Here is a 19,442-nt window from a genome sequence, read left to right on the forward strand (position 1 = left end):
TGCTTGGTACCCATGAGCATGTATTTTCCCTCGGTTCCCTCGCTATTGTGTTTCTCCACCTCCGCAACTAAGGTCTGCCCGCCCATCTTGAGCCCAGAAAAGATTAACCTCACATACTCGCATTGTGCTCATTCGGTTCCCCTTCCTTGGTATGACTTGTTGCCGAATTTTCCATTTATATTGTTGAAGTGACTTTTCGCGTCTGTTTCACATAGTGTTTATGGTTTTTGCGGTGCATCATCCCAAATGATACTCCGGATTACATCTTTGTTGCTGCCTACTCCATATTTAATTTCACTTGTCAGACAATCAACAACATGATCGCACCATAATTTTAACCCAAATATAATTTGTTTCATTGCGCATGAATGTATTTATAAAATCTTTACTCAATATGGAATAAGTATTTCCAAAATTGTTACACGCGGTGATCTTTTTGGGCATATCTCTAAGCTTAAATTGGATACATATATAGCCTTCCCCATTAAGTATATATATGTCACGAGAGTTAGCATCCAAAACACATCATTTAATTTTGAATATATAAGCTTTGTTTAGGTACTTGTTAAATATATAATATTAGTATTGAACCCACGATTTGGTTGATTATTGTGCACTAATGAGCTAATCTTTCAAGTGGTATATATCAAGCATGATTTTTTGATAAAATGTACTCTCTCCGTTCCAAAATATAAGACACTTAAGGATTAGTCAAAAGTCAAATCTTACTAATTTTGATCAAATATTTAGAAAAAAAATACTTACATCTACAATATCAAATGAAACATTAAAAAATATACTTTGTGGTGAATCTATTGATATTCATTTAATATTATAAACGATCATATTTTTGTGTATAAACTCGGTCAAACTTTAAAAATGTTGACTTTTGACTAATCCTTAGGCGCCTTACATTTTGTGACGAATGTAGTACATGTCAATATCAGGTAGATACCAATTACATCCAGCATATGCAACAACGCAATATCCTAATGAAAATACGAATGTACACAACCAAAAAAAAATACAGAAAAGAAAGGATTCATTACAGCGATCTATTCCTTGTAGTAGCGGACCAAACACCATCAAGACATCACCAAAAATCTATCTTCTCCAAAACCAACACTTACAAGGAGGGAACAATGCACAAGGGCCGCCGACGCCCTGATCATAGATCATAGATTTTCACCCTAGAGAAAATATGCGCTCACAAAAGAATACCTTCAACACGGCTATTGCTAGATACAACCAATTAAGAACATCCCTTGAATTTTTACTCTGAAAGTTTAGATTCTAAACTTCTCATGTGTTGTCGCCCCCATCTGCCTATACCGCTGCACCAAGTCACAAATCACCAAGGAAATTTCCCATTGCCACAAGAACTCGAAGCACCATTACTAGTTCTCAGATCTTGACGTCTATGCCAGTCTCCGTGACCGACTTCACCATGGAATTAAACACATGTCCTACACTGGCAACAGACTCTTTGCATCGCTCCAACCAGAGTTACGCGCGCCCAAATCCCATTTGATCCGGCAATCTGCAGGCATAAGGCGCACTAGGGAGTTCGTCGGCGAAGCCTTCCGAAACTTGACACTCCGGCCAAATCAATGAGAGCATGCATCAGGCAGAAACCCATCTTGGCTCAAGAAGAAACACTAGGACATCCTCCTTTATTCGCAAGAAACACAGGCCCCCACGACACCGGTCATCTCCCTGCAAGACTGGCCAAGGAGAAGACAGCCTAGCCCTTAGGCCTAGATTGGGGCCCTCGAACCCAGATCGCAGCCATGTAGGCCGGATCGGCCACCATACCTCCCGAAGGCTGCACCGGCGACGCACCACCCTCTCCCCGTCGTTGGCCTGCTGGAGAAACTCAAGTGATGGCTGATCCAGCTGCGCCACCCTTCACCCCTTAGCCAACGCCTCACCCCCTCCCGTGAAATGCCGTCGTGGAACACCTCTCCCGCCCACGTTTTTTACGGGATGGGCACCACCGCCAATGACAGCAGCGGCGGTGGCTAGAAGCTCATAGGACCGATGGAAATCTCATGAATTTTTACTACTCCATAAAAGGAAGAAATCAGTTTACATGGCAGTATTCAGTGTGAATTAATGTAGAAGCATCACATACCGATTTTTCATCTAATTATATGTTGCTACCAATTATATAATGATATATCTTTCCCATTATTGCACAGATCTGATTGATTTCCATCATCAAGACCTTCCATTTTACTGCAATTGCTTGAGCAGGAGGGTTCCGGAAGGAGAGAGATGCCTTTCTAAAGGTCGAATCCGGCCGTTAGATTGCTTTCTCCAGCACTATGAGATTCCAAAAATATTTTAAGCACGAGGCACTTCATGAACAAATGCCAAATTAAAACAGATTGCATCCTCACTTGCCATGCATGCATGATGCATGCGGGAATCTGACAATGGAAAGAACAAAGGGAAATATTTCTGTCCATATATGAGAGGGCCCCAAGACCAATCCAACGGCCCAGATTTGCCGTTTGGCTCTATATAATGCCTACCAACCCCAGGCCATCCTTGCATTCAACTCACCCTGCTTATAATCCAAGAAACCCGTAGCAACGAAGATAGATACTTGTCTAGTTTTTCTTTCATATATTCATATACTCTGTGTAGCCTTCCATGGCAAAATTTTCTTGTGGGACTCGGTGGTTTGACTTGCATGTGATTGGGAGGTAGGAGATGAAGAGGGCGTGGTATAAAGGGGGAAAAAAGAAGGGGAGCTCCCTTCGATCCAAACCAGGAGGGGAAGTGGTCGGATGCAGCTGCCGGTTCATGGATACCTCTCTGGTGCATGCGCGTTGTAAGCCTGCGCACCTGCATGGGTTTGCATGACCCGGGAGATGAGCCTACCATCATCTTCCCCTCGTGCTTGGATTGAAGGGAGCTCTCTCTCTCTCTCTCTCTCTCTCTCTCTCTCTCTCTCTGAACTCTCTCCCTCTCTGTGATTTCGACCTGGATTATGGTTTTGTTTGCAGCTAACTTATTCTCGTTTCATCTTATTCCTTGCAGCCGTAGATACACTAAAAGATACATGCTGCGCCGGCGGGCAGCATGCAGGCAGATCTCAGCATGGAAGGCGCAGTATGCAGGCAGATCTCAGCATGAAGATTAACAGAAGGCCTGCTGGCTGGTCTTCATGTTTGTATAAGTAACCAGCGTGTACTGTATCATATCATGTATAGTACTCCCCTTCTCACACTTGTTATGGATCGAGGGGAGTAGTGCTTTGCCTTCTTTTTTTGCTCTACCCTCTGGTAGAACGTCCATGTGTAACAACAATCTCCAGGTGTTACGAGAGTTTTCTCGTTGCTGGAGTTTATTTTCCGCCACAGTGTTGTTGAAATTGTTGGGGTCGTTCCACTTTGGCATATGCTTTTCTTCATCATGAGAACATGAGAATATAAATTTAGTTCGTATATTCTGTCCTTATACGTCAGCTCTCACGTGTAGCTTTTTTAAGGATGGTGCTCATTTACGTATTCCTCAATTTATATGTTTTGACGAAAGTGTATTCCTCTCTGATCTGGATCGATTTCCATGCGATAAGCAAATTACCGAGTACACTTTACACGCAAGGTGGAGGCGGTTTCGATCGTCACGAGCTAGCAATCTGTTCAGATGCCCCGGATTGATCTTGTAAAGTTTTGTGGTTTCGGCCTCTAATTGTCGAATATCATGATGGCGTATGCTACACTCGGTAAAGACGACACGTTACGTCGAGGCTAGACAAGTTTACTACACACGGCAGCGGCGGCAGCCTTCACCGGCCCGCCCTTAATTTGCTCGCATGCGTCAATGTCTAAGGTGTTATCGTGGGCAGGCTCACGTCACGCCCGGCTAACCCTTTTGAGGACAGGCTCCTTCACCTGGTCAGCATTCATCGTGTCAATCCATAGCGCGTCAAATCAGGCAATGACAGAGCTGGCGATAGGTATATGGCCTTTTCTTTTACAACTTGGAGGGGTCGGTTTGTTTGCTTGAGGTTAAGGTCACAACACATTGTTAACGAAATACTATATGGAGTATTTACCAGATAGCCTCATAGGTCATCCATTATATTATGGTGTGCATGATGATGCCTACGAGGCTATAAACAAAAAGTATATACACCGAGGTAGGGATGAAAGCTGCGCGGATACGGATGGAAAGTGCTGTCATATTTGTTTTCATAATATTTTTGTGCAAAAAAGAGTAAATACAAAGTCCTAGAAACAAATATGGAAACATCTACATAGCGAATACAGGATAAACACGGTACGAAGAAACCCCTTGCATCATGCAGAAACCTTCAAGCAAACCACTAAACTTGTGTTTATTCCTAAGATGAAATCAAATATGATAATATGCTATTATTATATAATATAATATTTTAAATTATCACAGATTAACTACGGAATATGGGAATATCGAAATTATCGAAGTGTTAAAAGCCTTCTCGAACACAGGAAGGGATTATGTGGTCGACATCCGCTAATTTCAGGATGGGCTACTTTGGGTATTTTGATTTATCTCAGACAAGGCTTCGGAGTCGCCGGCCATAGGCCAGAGGAAATGCCAACGAGGGGAGCGGATGCAGCGGGCGACGGGGCCAGAGCTATCGTCTTCGAGCTCTTCGTCAACTTCCCTTGAATCGCTTCGTCGCTCCCCGCAGGCATGGGCTCACCTTGTCCTCACCACTGCCATAGCCCATAGGTCTGTGATGGCGGCTCCTCCTCCTACCGGTCCTTGCCCTCCCGACGGGCTAATCTGTGATCCTGCCGTGTTGGTCGAATGGCTAGGGTCCTTGTCGGTACCGCTGGTTGCCTCGGGTGGCCATGCCGAGGTGCCCGGCCCTTTGTGCCGGAGATGCACTACCGGCCCCGAGCTTGCTTTGGGTTGCTTATTTGAGCTCTGATAGTGACGATGACGACGATGAAGAGTTGGCTCTGCAACCATCGTTGACCTCCAACAAAGGCGTTGTTTCCGGCTCAGTTCTTGGCATTGTTGATGTGTGTCGCGTCACGATGAGGAGGCGCCAGCGCAACCGTGCGGCAGCCTCCCCTGCTGCTGCTGACGCTCTTGGAGATGGGGAAAGCTGGGTACAGGTGGGTTGTCGGGGCAGCCACCCCGACCGCGGGCCGTCGTCTTTGCTTTGGGAGGAAGGCCTGAGTGTAGCCTCACCTTCAAGCGTTGGACTCGTGGGAGATGCTTTTGCTGCCTCTAGCGTGACCACCACGTCAGCACATGACGTGAGCCCTTCAGATGCATCCAATATCATCAATTCTAATTAGTAGTGGTTACAATTTTTTATCAGGTCTAATAAGTAGTGGTTACATATTTTATTTGTTAACTCTTGTTATAGACGCGACAAGCAAATAACGAAAAATGATAAAATAAAACACAGCGGAGATACAAGATTTTACGTGGAAAAACCTTCCAACACAGAAGGAAAAAAACCACGGGCGCCAGCCAGCAAATACTTCACTATAACGGGGAGTGTTTACAAACGTCGTGGGTTATATTATAATCTAATAAATCCTAGCCGGTGGCTTACAAGATATACTAGACCACAAAGGCGCGCGTTGCTGCGCCCGTCCACGTTAAGTCTAAAGCATCGAAAGATTTAACAGAAGTTGAACAATGAACATTTCAGATATATGATAGGGTATAATAAGTTAGAACTGATCAACCATATTTCTTTAAGTATGCAAACATTATAGCTAGACTCGGAAACATCTCTCTTCTCCAAGCCTAAATACATATGCCAATTAGATGACAATCGAATACATTGGACAAGTAACAATACAAAAAGATAGTAGCCTTTAAACTTTTCAAACAACATCCGTGTACCTTTAGTGTCTAATGTCTTTAAGTTGAACTATTAAATAAAATGTACAAATATTCCTAGTAATATCAATATGTCTCGCCAACTCAACATAAGCACCAACTGACAACCTCAATGAAAGATCAATCCAAAGCATATCATGAACAAACAAGTAAATCAGTCTTGTTGTGATTCTACAATTATTTTGATCTCATGGTCATGCCTCTAGGAAAGAAGAGGCTGGCGCCCTCCCACAGAAAAAAAGATATCGCTGCTCAACACTATGTTGGAGGAAAAACAGCCACATATATAGACCGTTGTGATCCTCTGCCTCTAGAGTTATGGCCAATGCTGGGAGGGGTGGAGAACCCGATCTATGCATGGAATTTTTAATAAAATGGGGTTTCTACAGATTACGTTAAGGTTTGGTAGCCATCTTGTTGGTCTTCGTCATGATGGAGATGGCATCTTCTAAAATAAGTGTTCTTCAGACCTTCATTTGGCGACAAGATCTCATTCGTGGCATCAATGATTGTGTTGGAGGATTACAATTCTATAGGTATGGGTCTTAAGAACTTGCTTTGCCGAATCGATTTTGGATCTTTTCTCATGGCTGTCACAAGGGCGATTATCCTTGCAACATTTGTCCCGGCTGCTACGTCTTCGGCAATGATGATTAATACTCTCGGCTCTTCAGCGACATCGACCAGGCTGTTCGGTTATTTTTTTCCTGGTATACTGGTGTTGGTACTCTTGTCGATGTTGAACTTTTTGTTGAAACCTTTTACTATAGGGCAAAAAGGCCCACAGCTCCCCACCTTTATTATTGAAACAAAGTTACAACTAAGAAAGAACAAAATGAAAAAGATGGAACTAAAAACTGTACAACCAGAGAAGGACTAAAAACCCCAAACATGAAACAAGGAGCTTAATGAAGGGAAGCTATCCAGGCTAATAGCTTGATCTTTCTATCAGGTTTAAACCGATGGGCATGCAACGATATATCATGAACAAAGTTACTTCTCCAGGTCGCAAATCTTGGTTGAACTCAATCAAAAACTTTGGCATTCCGAATTTTCCAAACGTTTTTGCTTCCGTACGCACCCACCACAAACTCGCCAAACCGCGAAAAGACGTGGACGGTTAGGATTCGGTCATACCGATTCGGGTCTGGGGGCATGATCGTCATTTCCTGTAGACTTCGGGTTTGGCTGGGTTCGTATCAGCCCACGTACAAGCCCGTATGACCCATACCTCTATGTATTATACGCCTACGTGTCCACGCGCGGCCACGACGGAACCGCCGACATATAAATGTCTTTCTCCCTCGTCCTCTTCACCACATCTATCCAAAGCAAAAGCAATCCCCAAATCGGGCAAAAAACCCTAGGTCAAGAACAAGCGAGCTCGCTCTCGTGCTCGTTCGCGCTCGTCCATGGAGAGGGGGAAGGGGAAGGAGGGGAAGGGCAAGGAGGCGGCGGTTGAGGAAACCCAGCTTGGCCGCTTCATCGGCGGGCGGAGCTGGCCCCGCATCCGAGCTCCGCTTGGGGCCGGAGGACGGTGGGTGCACCGGCGAGCAAGAAGCGTGCGCACGAGACAGAGGCGCGGGAGCGGCGGCGCCGAAGAAGAATCGGAAGAACCGCGAGAGGCAGGAGAGGAAGGCGGCGGGGAAAAGATCAACAGCCCCGACGACGTGCCCACCTTCGACGAATCCGACTCCGCCGACCCGTCCGAGGTAAATTTCTCCGCCGACCCCGACGACATGCATGAATGCCTTGCTCGCTCGCAAGCTTGTACGAAATCCGTGGATTTGGCTAATCTATATGCTGTGAATTTGTTGTACTACCAAGCCATTTTGATATTTCTAGTAGTTCCAGTAGATGAATTTGAGCTTGCTCAAGTGTTCATCCGAGGTTCTTGCTTGGTTGGGTTCCCCGTAATCCCTATTCTGCTCATAAATAAGGCTATCTAGTTTGATTAGCTTGCTATTATGACTGGTTCCTAGCAATTATATGGATCTACGCACTGGATGATTCACTTATCAATTGTGCCTGCTTGCAATTGATGTCTAGACAGGTTTTAGATTAACTGCTACTACATTGTATGGACAAAGAAGTTTATCATAAATGTGGCTCCAATACTAGCAGATGTTGCCTCGTTAATCATCGCATGGAAGCCTTGATTTCTTGATCGGAGCTTTGCCTTCACTAGAGTGTCATGTGCAAGTCATGCTACTGTAAACTTGATCATTTGGTGTTGTTATTGTTAATAATTGAACTATGGTTGCTTGTCTGTGTAAGGATATTCACCGGAATTCTTTATTGATGAACTCGTGTATTGGTAATGATTCAATTTGTTTGAGAAGAATGGATGGATGCCAACTATTGTTGGATTAATATTCATCACAATCTAAATCTGTCCATATTATGATGATTGATGCTATGGTCTGTGGCTTACTAGGTTTGATGTGACCTCGTAGCTCTTGGTACCGCTATCGGTTGCTCACCTTGATGGATAAACTGTTGGTTTTTATTAATAGAGATCCTCACGGTAGGGTATCATACATATGAATGCCACTATGATTGTTTTATGAAGAAAATAAGGGTTTCGATGGTTTAATAGCTAGGTGGTGCTAGGTGGTGTATGTGGCTGTCAAAGCTTTGTGTGTATCTGGTTTATACTTGGATATGCTTGTATTTCATACTATTTTGCATATCTTCATCTACTCGGGCACTCCAAGTTTTTGTTTGCCTCAAATATTGCTACCATCACTTGGTCTATACGAAGTGATGACTAATACCTTTTGAGCATCTGCTCATTGGTGTGATTTGAGCATGCATATTGATGGATTGGATCCTCTGGATCCTTTCCGTGTATCAAGTATACCTTTCTCCAAGCATCTAGACATATATAGTGTTTTTCTTCTCGTGATGGTATTGCCACTTGTTCCATTCCAAACACTAGTTTTTGTTTAAATTAGATATGGTATGTATAGTTACTAACTAAGTGCATTTATACAAATAATTACTTTGCATTGTTTTCATTCCTTTTCTATTTATAGTCATTACATTGTTTATATGCAATAGCAGCTAATTAACCTAATTTACTTCATCTAACAGGAGGATCCTTCTGGATGAAGTCGGTTCTGACCGGGAGGATAGGGACCGAAGAGCAGTGCATGTTCTCCGCAGGCTTAGGTCCGGGGAGATTCGCTACCTTCTTGGCCCAGTAGGTTCAAGTGCCCCCGGTGCAGCCGCAAGGAAATGCCGACGGACTTCCTCGGCATGTACCAAAGATGCCACCTACACTCGGTGTTGGCAGCGGGCGTACACCCGCACACATCGTGGCCAAGCATGCCGCCTACGGCCTGTTCCTCAAGAAGTACGCCCCCGGCAGTAGGAGCATGCGGAGGATGGTGCCGACCTGCCCGCCTACCCGCCCGCCGACCCGCCCGCCTACCCGATGCCTCTTTCTTTAGTTGTGTGTTTATGTTAAACTCTGTCGTGCTTGTGGTGTTAAAACTTGGTTAATGCCGTTGTGAACTATGTTTCTATTTAAGTATGTGTGAACTATGTTTCTAATTAAGTATGCTTAGTGTTTAAGCATGTGTATGATGTGCTTACTACATATGCTCGATGTGTTGTGCATGCTTGGCCGTGTTGTGTGCTTGGATGCTAGGTAAGCATGTTCTATTTGCTGCCGTTGATCTAGCCTCGTTAGCATGATGTAGTGACAAAGATTTTTTTTTTAGATCAACACGGGTTGCCCCCAGCCCCAATTTCATTGAAAAAGAAGCCAAGTGTATTACAGGATTAAAACTAGACACCAACAAAATAAAAGGAAAACAGGGTTTACCGGGTAGATTGGCTGCCATCCCAACCAACTCCGATGTACCAGGATAGCCCGGAACAGGTTTAGAGCAGTTGATCACACACCGAAAACAACCGCCATCTAAATCCATTACATGGGGTCAAACAGATAGGTAGGACACACTAGCACAACTGCCATGCTTCAATTCACCAAGTGACAAAGATTTTGCCAAAGTAAGCGTTTGATTATAGGAAATCATGTGTCAGCTTTGCTCAGCTTGTGTTGCAGTACGATTTGTACATAATTGATACGGTATTTTCCAGTGGAAATGGGGGAAAACCTCCGGTAATCTAAAATAAAGACGGCGTGTTGGCGTAGGGTGGAGTTGTTATCTTATGTGATACTTGACAAGCAACAAATCTCTCACCAACAACAACAAATAGCTCATTTCACAGCCTACAACACTCACAAGCAGACAGCAGCCCAATCTAGACTTGACTAATGGGCCAACTCCATCCAATTAGGCCCATTAGGCTACATATAAAACAGGAACAACTATCTCATTTAACAAGCAACAATAATCGCAATGGATAGCCCAATCTAGATTTGACTAATGGGCCATCTCCAACCAAATTAGGCCCATTAGGCTAGTTGAGGTGGTACATATTAAATATCAAAAAAAATGAAGCAAAAAATGGGTGTTGCCGCGACTCGAACCGCACACCTCGTGGGAAGTCGTCTCGCAGGGGTAGTCCGGTAACCAAGTGGGACGTATAGATACATGTTGACATCTCAAGTAATAAAGGTATCTATAGTTATTTTATCACTTCCGTTAGGTTATTAAATCCATGTTTGTACATTTTTCAACACACAGATCTTTGTGTAGTCTATTATATACAATTCACTAATTCACTAATTGAATATGAAATAGATAATTCAATATGAATCTTAACACTAAATTTGTAATATATATGAATAACAACTTAAAAAATTGAAAATAGCTAAAATTCTAGTCTTAGTGGATTAGAATTTTTTTGTTTTTTTGTTGGGTTTTGTAAACAATTTGGTACAAGAAATAGTAGTCATTTGAGGACGAACAGATCTGAACACACATAGAGACTCACTTAGATTACATAAATATGTCACTTACATAAATAAGGATGTAAACAAGTACCACCGTCGTTACATAGATAAGTCCAGGGACACGACACGGTACAATATATAAAAACACGGCATTTTAAATAAACACGATAAAACTAAAAAGTAGAGAAACGTGCATGACAAGCTTCACGAAATTCCTCCTCAACTTTCTTCCACCCGGCCGGCGCTACTCGACCACCGTACGTCATCAACACCTCACTCCTCGTAGGGGAGGCAGTGCATCCGGTTTTCGGTGGGGAAGATGCACTCGCAGCTTGGTGAAGATGTTGTACGTCGTGAAGAAGATTGACTCGCAGCCGCACCAGAACACTTGGCCGAGGAGCTCGTACGCGTCCCACGGGTTGGTGAGGGTGACCGTGAGCAACTTGAGGGTAACGCCGTCACGAACCTCGTCGAGGTGGAACATCGGCGGCGATCCCGGTGGGAGGTGGGCGAAGCCGGCGGTGAAGAATGCGTCGGCGAGCTCGACGGGGCTCCTCCACCTGGATTGCGCCCACACACGGAGCGTGCGCTCGACGAGGACGCCCGGCGGGTAGCGCAGCTCCGGCACGGTAGGTGGCCGAACGAAGGTCGGTCCGACGTACCGCATCTTCTCGGTGGTGCTTTGGCGTTCTAGGAAAGGATGAAGGGCGTCGTGTCTCGGAGTGGAGCTGGGTGGTGTGTGGGAGAGGAATGTAGACGTATAAATAGGCTAGAAAAATGTGGTGTGGGAGACGAAGATTGTTGTTTGGCGATGAAACGACGCGAGTGACGCGTGCATGTAGCCGTTGCCGTTTCGCACATTAATCGAGGGGGTGTCCCGTGTCGTTGTCGTTTTACACCGAAACGGGGCGGCGCGTCCGCTATCAGCTGAATCGACCGCACCGAAACGGGGCTTGCTGGCTCATTCATGGCGACGTCGTGGCGATGCATGCATAGCTGAGTCACTGCTGCGGGGCGCATGCATGCCGTCGTCGTCGCTTCCCGCGCATGCAGGCCTAGGCCGGCGCATTGCACAACGGGCACAAGGCCAGACCGCAACACGGCCCAACAGTCCATCTAGCGTGCCCGCTCGGAACCCCCACCCGTGTTCAGGAAAAAAAGGAGTCCAGCCAATCGATTGCCGTATATTCAAATATTCCTAAAAATTTCAGAGAAAATCTAAAAAAAATAAAATCTTCAAAAACAGTGTATACATATCAAGTAGATTTCTAGGAAATTTATTTGGGTCGTTTAGACAAGGTCGAAAAAAACATGCTTAGAAATGAGGCCATTTACCCTACCTTTGGAGCCTCGTTTCGGCACTTTTTTGACCAACCCCGGGATGACCCCATATTGCTCGGCAGTGGTGCACCATGTCATTTAACACACTTCAAGCCATGAGTTTTGCAATTTGCATGTGTGAATGCACTTGTTCATGTGGTGTACACCCCTCAAATACGGTGTCAAAACAAAGGATCGTCCGACGGCGCGTGTGCAAGGTGGTCCCATCTTTTGGGATCTCGCTTCACCATGGCATCCAAACACCACTTACATCACCATCCATGGAAGAAATCATGTGCTCCTTGCCTAGCTACCTCACGGGAGCCCGCACACATGGTTTACGTGCAAAACGGCTCTACCCAGTGCCACAAAGTGGGCCCACAACCCTTGGGTGACCCCATGTGGTGGGCACTGGTGCACCATGTCACCCCACCCACTCCTAGCCATGGGTTTAGGGTTGTGCATGTGTGAATGCCCATGTTCATGTGGTGTAGACCCCTGAAATACAGTGGTTCTCGTCGAACGAGGTGTCAAAACAAAGGATCGTCCGACGGCGCGTGTGCATGGTGGTCCCATCTTTTGGGATCTCGCTTCACCATGGCATCCAAACACCACTTACATCACCATCCATGGAAGAAATCATGTGCTCCTTGCCTAGCTACCTCACGGGAGCCCGCACACATGGTTTACGTGCAAAACGGCTCTACCCAGGCCACAAAGTGGGCCCACAACCCTTGGGTGACCCCATGTGGTGGGCACTGGTGCACCATGTCACCCCACCCACTCCTAGCCATGGGTTTAGGGTTGTGCATGTGTGAATGCCCATGTTCATGTGGTGTAGACCCCTGAAATACAGTGGTTCTCGTCGAACGAGGTGTCAAAACAAGGATCGTCTCGACGGCGCGTGTGCATGGTGGTCCCATCTTTTGGGATCTGCTTCACCATGGCATCCAAACACCACTTACATCACCATCCATGGAAGAAATCATGTGCTCCTTGCCTAGCTACCTCACGGGAGCCCGCACACATGGTTTACGTGCAAAACGGCTCTACCTGTGCCACAAAGTGGGCCCACAACCCTTGGGTGACCCCATGTGGTGGGCACTGGTGCACCATGTCACCCCACCCACTCCTAGCCATGGGTTTAGGGTTGTGCATGTGTGAATGCCCATGTTCATGTGGTGTAGACCCCTGAAATACAGTGGTTCTCGTCGAACGAGGTGTCAAAACAAGTGGATCGTCCGACGGCGCGTGTGCATGGTGGTCCCATCTTTTGGGATCTGCTTCACCATGGCATCCAAACACCACTTACATCACCATCCATGGAAGAAATCATGTGCTCCTTGCCTAGCTACCTCACGGGAGCCCGCACACATGGTTTACGTGCAAAACGGCTCTACCCAGGCCACAAAGTGGGCCCACAACCCTTGGGTGACCCCATGTGGTGGGCACTGGTGCACCATGTCACCCCACCCACTCCTAGCCATGGGTTTAGGGTTGTGCATGTGTGAATGCCCATGTTCATGTGGTGTAGACCCCCGAAATACGTGGTTCTCGTCGAACGAGGTGTCAAAACAAAGGATCGTCCGACGGCGCGTGTGCATGGTGGTCCCATCTTTTGGGATCTGCTTCACCATGGCATCCAAACACCACTTACATCACCATCCATGGAAGAAATCATGTGCTCCTTGCCTAGCTACCTCACGGGAGCCCGCACACATGGTTTACGTGCAAAACGGCTCTACCCAGAGCCACAAAGTGGGCCCACAACCCTTGGGTGACCCCATGTGGTGGGCACTGGTGCACCATGTCACCCCACCCACTCCTAGCCATGGGTTTAGGGTTGTGCATGTGTGAATGCCCATGTTCATGTGGTGTAGACCCCCGAAATACGTGGTTCTCGTCGAACGAGGTGTCAAAACAAGGGATCGTCCGACGGCGCGTGTGCATGGTGGTCCCATCTTTTGGGATCTGCTTCACCATGGCATCCAAACACCACTTACATCACCATCCATGGAAGAAATCATGTGCTCCTTGCCTAGCTACCTCACGGGAGCCCGCACACATGGTTTACGTGCAAAACGGCTCTACCCAGTGCCACAAAGTGGGCCCACAACCCTTGGGTGACCCCATGTGGTGGGCACTGGTGCACCATGTCACCCCACCCACTCCTAGCCATGGGTTTAGGGTTGTGCATGTGTGAATGCCCATGTTCATGTGGTGTAGACCCCCGAAATACGTGGTTCTCGTCGTAACGAGGTGTCAAAACAATGGATCGTCCGACGGCGCGTGTGCATGGTGGTCCCATCTTTTGGGATCTGCTTCACCATGGCATCCAAACACCACTTACATCACCATCCATGGAAGAAATCATGTGCTCCTTGCCTAGCTACCTCACGGGAGCCCGCACACATGGTTTACGTGCAAAACGGCTCTACCCAGGCCACAAAGTGGGCCCACAACCCTTGGGTGACCCCATGTGGTGGGCACTGGTGCACCATGTCACCCCACCCACTCCTAGCCATGGGTTTAGGGTTGTGCATGTGTGAATGCCCATGTTCATGTGGTGTAGACCCCCGAAATACAGTGGTTCTCGTCGAACGAGGTGTCAAAACAATGGATCGTCCGACGGCGCGTGTGCATGGTGGTCCCATCTTTGGGATCTGCTTCACCATGGCATCCAAACACCACTTACATCACCATCCATGGAAGAAATCATGTGCTCCTTGCCTAGCTACCTCACCGGAGCCCGCACACATGGTTTACGTGCAAAACGGCTCTACCTGTGCCACAAAGTGGGCCCACAACCCTTGGGTGACCCCATGTGGTGGGCACTGGTGCACCATGTCACCCCACCCACTCCTAGCCATGGGTTTAGGGTTGTGCATGTGTGAATGCCCATGTTCATGTGGTGTAGACCCCGAAATACATGGTTCTCGTCAGAACGAGGTGTCAAAACAGTGGATCGTCTGACGGCGCGTGTGCATGGTGGTCCCATCTTTTGGGATCTGCTTCACCATGGCATCCAAACACCACTTACATCACCATCCATGGAAGAAATCATGTGCTCCTTGCCTAGCTACCTCACGGAGCCCGCACACATGGTTTACGTGCAAAACGGCTCTACCCGAGCCACAAAGTGGGCCCACAACCCTTGGGTGACCCCATGTGGTGGGCACCGGTGCACCATGTCACCCCACCCACTCCTAGCCATGGGTTTAGGGTTGTGCATGTGTGAATGCCCATGTTCATGTGGTGTAGACCCCCGAAATACAGTGGTTCTCGTCGAACGAGGTGTCAAAACAATGGATCGTCCGACGGCGCGTGTGCATGGTGGTCCCATCTTTTGGGATCTGCTTCACCATGGCATCCAAACACCACTTACATCACCATCCATGGAAGAAATCATGTGCTCCTTGCCTAGCTACCTCACGGGAGCCCGCACACATGGTTTACGTGCAAAACGGCTCTACCCAGTGCCACAAAGTGGGCCCACAACCCTTGGGTGACCCCATGTGGTGGGCACTGGTGCACCATGTCACCCCACCCACTCCTAGCCATGGGTTTAGGGTTGTGCATGTGTGAATGCCCATGTTCATGTGGTGTAGACCCCCGAAATACAGTGGTTCTCGTCGTAACGAGGTGTCAAAACAATGGATCGTCTGACGGCGCGTGTGCAAGGTGGTCCCATCTTTTGGGATCTGCTTCACCATGGCATCCAAACACCACTTACATCACCATCCATGGAAGAAATCATGTGCTCCTTGCCTAGCTACCTCACGGGAGCCCGCACACATGGTTTACGTGCAAAACGGCTCTACCTAGTGCCACAAAGTGGGCCCACAACCCTTGGGTGACCCCATGTGGTGGGCACTGGTGCACCATGTCACCCCACCCACTCCTAGCCATGGGTTTAGGGTTGTGCATGTGTGAATGCCCATGTTCATGTGGTGTAGACCCCCGAAATACGTGGTTCTCGTCGTAACGAGGTGTCAAAACAAAGGATCGTCTGACGGCGCGTGTGCAAGGTGGTCCCATCTTTTGGGATCTGCTTCACCATGGCATCCAAACACCACTTACATCACCATCCATGGAAGAAATCATGTGCTCCTTGCCTAGCTACCTCACGGGAGCCCGCACACATGGTTTACGTGCAAAACGGCTCTACCCAGTGCCACAAAGTGGGCCCACAACCCTTGGGTGACCCCATGTGGTGGGCACTGGTGCACCATGTCACCCCACCCACTCCTAGCCATGGGTTTAGGGTTGTGCATGTGTGAATGCCCATGTTCATGTGGTGTAGACCCCTGAAATACAGTGGTTCTCGTCGAACGAGGTGTCAAAACAAGGGATCGTCTCGACGCGCGTGTGCATGGTGGTCCCATCTTTTGGGATCTGCTTCACCATGGCATCCAAACACCACTTACATCACCATCCATGGAAGAAATCATGTGCTCCTTGCCTAGCTACCTCACGGGAGCCCGCACACATGGTTTACGTGCAAAACGGCTCTACCCAGGCCACAAAGTGGGCCCACAACCCTTGGGTGACCCCATGTGGTGGGCACTGGTGCACCATGTCACCCCACCCACTCCTAGCCATGGGTTTAGGGTTGTGCATGTGTGAATGCCCATGTTCATGTGGTGTAGACCCCTGAAATACATGGTTCTCGTCAGAACGAGGTGTCAAAACAAAGGATCGTCCGACGGCGCGTGTGCATGGTGGTCCCATCTTTTGGGATCTGCTTCACCATGGCATCCAAACACCACTTACATCACCATCCATGGAAGAAATCATGTGCTCCTTGCCTAGCTACCTCACGGGAGCCCGCACACATGGTTTACGTGCAAAACGGCTCTACCTAGGCCACAAAGTGGGCCCACAACCCTTGGGTGACCCCATGTGGTGGGCACTGGGTGCACCATGTCACCCCACCCACTCCTAGCCATGGGTTTAGGGTTGTGCATGTGTGAATGCCCATGTTCATGTGGTGTAGACCCCTGAAATACGTGGTTCTCGTCGTAACGAGGTGTCAAAACAAGGGATCGTCTCGACGGCGCGTGTGCATGGTGGTCCCATCTTTTGGGATCTGCTTCACCATGGCATCCAAACACCACTTACATCACCATCCATGGAAGAAATCATGTGCTCCTTGCCTAGCTACCTCACGGGAGCCCGCACACATGGTTTACGTGCAAAACGGCTCTACCCAGTGCCACAAAGTGGGCCCACAACCCTTGGGTGAAACCAACAAAAAATGACTACCAAAAACCTAACATAATCAACTCGAAAACACTACTTTTTAAAAAAACTCCACGCATAGATCGGGTTCCCCACTCCTCCCGACACCGACGAAGCCGACCGAAGAGGGGGAACCCAATCTATGGAGGAGACCGAGGTGGAGGTGGCGGCTGTACCTAGGAAAAAGTTTATGTTCTTCTTACTTTCTCGACTATTTTTAATTCGGACAATTGTTTGTAATTCAGACTATTTCTAATGTCACACGGTTTTTTAGGGCGTAATAGGTTGTTTAATTTGAGAAAGGCAGAGATAGAGATAGAACCGCCGGGCCGCTCGCGCGTCAAAGCATTGCCAACCGGCCCGTCTAGGCCCGCCTCCGCCTCGCTGCAGCCCTCGATCAGGTCACCACCTTTACATGCATGCGCCATGCAGCACGCTATTAAATTACCCGCGCCACGCTCTCATGCATGCCAACCACCGTTTCAAGCACCGTGACATCGTCTCGCGAGGTTGCCCTCGTCTCAGCCGTGCCATCGAGTTGGCCGGCATCGTATTAAAGTGAAATTTGTGTGCATTATTTAAGTGAATTTTACAAACTCCCCGTCTATATATAAGGGCACCTCTTCTTCCTCTTCTCTCACACATCTCACGCACTCTTCTCGCTTCATCCATCTACCACCGCATCCGTGGACTAGCCACGTAAACACCAAACCCTAGCCGCCACCATGGAGTTCTTTGGCCCAACTTACCGTCGCCCGGCCACCGTGCGCGAGAGGGAGTGGCCGGAGGGTGTCATCGTGGAGAACGAGCTGCGCATCTGGGCGATATCGAGGTGGAGGAGCGACAGGGCGCTAGCCGAGATCTTTCTCTCGCAGGGCTACCGCCACCTCAACCTCCCTCTAGGCTCGCCGCCCATGTACACGATCGAGTCCCACTTCGACGGCAACAAGCAACCATGAGATAGGCCTCTTCGTCCACTTCAGGAACCCCTTCGACGCGCACCACCTCCTCGGGCAGGTGTTCTGGTGTGGTTGTGAGTTTATCGCTTTCACTACCTACAATATCTTCACCAACTTCCACGTCATCTTTCCCGACCGTTTCAACATGCACCGCCTCCCCTACCGCTACCACGTTGACGGCCCCGTCGGTGATGAGGAGGACTAAAACAGCGAAGGAGGAGCAAGGGGAATGAACATCCTAGGAGGGACGACGGCGTTGCCTCATCTTTATCGTTGTTTTTAGAGCTGTTTTATTATCTATGTCTTGTTGTCGTGTCTCGTGGGCCCGGGATTTGTTGTGTGCTTCGGTATCGTACGTGTGATGGAATTCCTATGTAAGGTTTGTACTATCTAGCTCTAAATATCAATGTTTTTACAGATCCGTGCTACAACAACACACCATAAAAATTCAAAAGCTTAGAAATGAGGCCGTTTACCCTACCTTTAGAGCCTGTTTAAACCATAGTGAGAAGAAAGTGCCACGGTGTACGTGCGCCGCGCGGCGGAAATTACCACGCGCCTCGTAACTAGAAACCACGCGCGCACGATCTGAGGCGTCGCGGCTCTGTAAACACCGGAATGGCAACGGCCGCCCTCTACCATTACCGCGTTGCCTTGCATACAAGTACGGTGCCAACGCTAGCGGTTCGCATATCTTCCAGACCCGCTCCCCACCGTCGTCAAACACCCGCGGCGCGACCATGAGTGACGTTTCCTGGCCGTCCGACTCCGACGGCCGACGGAAAGCCGCCTGGGTGGCGCCACTGGTGGGAAAGGGAACCACCGCGGAGCGCCGATCAGTCGGACGGTGCTGACGAGGAGGAGGACGCCGCGGACGGCTCGGAGCCCGACGGCTCGGAGCCCGACGGCTCGGAGCCCGACGACGCCGACGACGCGGACGAGGAGGAGGGCGCCGCCGACGACGCGGACGCGGAGGAACATGCCGTGGACGACGCGGAAGAGGACGAGGACTCCGACGCGAAGTGGGCGCGGCTGGAGGAGGCCTTGGCCGCCGATGAGAAGGCGGCCGCGAAAAGAAGGCTCGCGCGAAGAAGGCAGCCGTGGCGCGGGCGCGGGCGCGGGCCGAGGTGACGGACGAGGAGGAGGAGTACAACGGCTCTTCGGAGTACTCCTCGTCGAAGATGACT

This window comes from Lolium rigidum, chromosome 6 (genome assembly GCF_022539505.1).
Source record: "Lolium rigidum isolate FL_2022 chromosome 6, APGP_CSIRO_Lrig_0.1, whole genome shotgun sequence".
In the NCBI taxonomy this organism is placed as follows: domain Eukaryota; kingdom Viridiplantae; phylum Streptophyta; class Magnoliopsida; order Poales; family Poaceae; genus Lolium; species Lolium rigidum.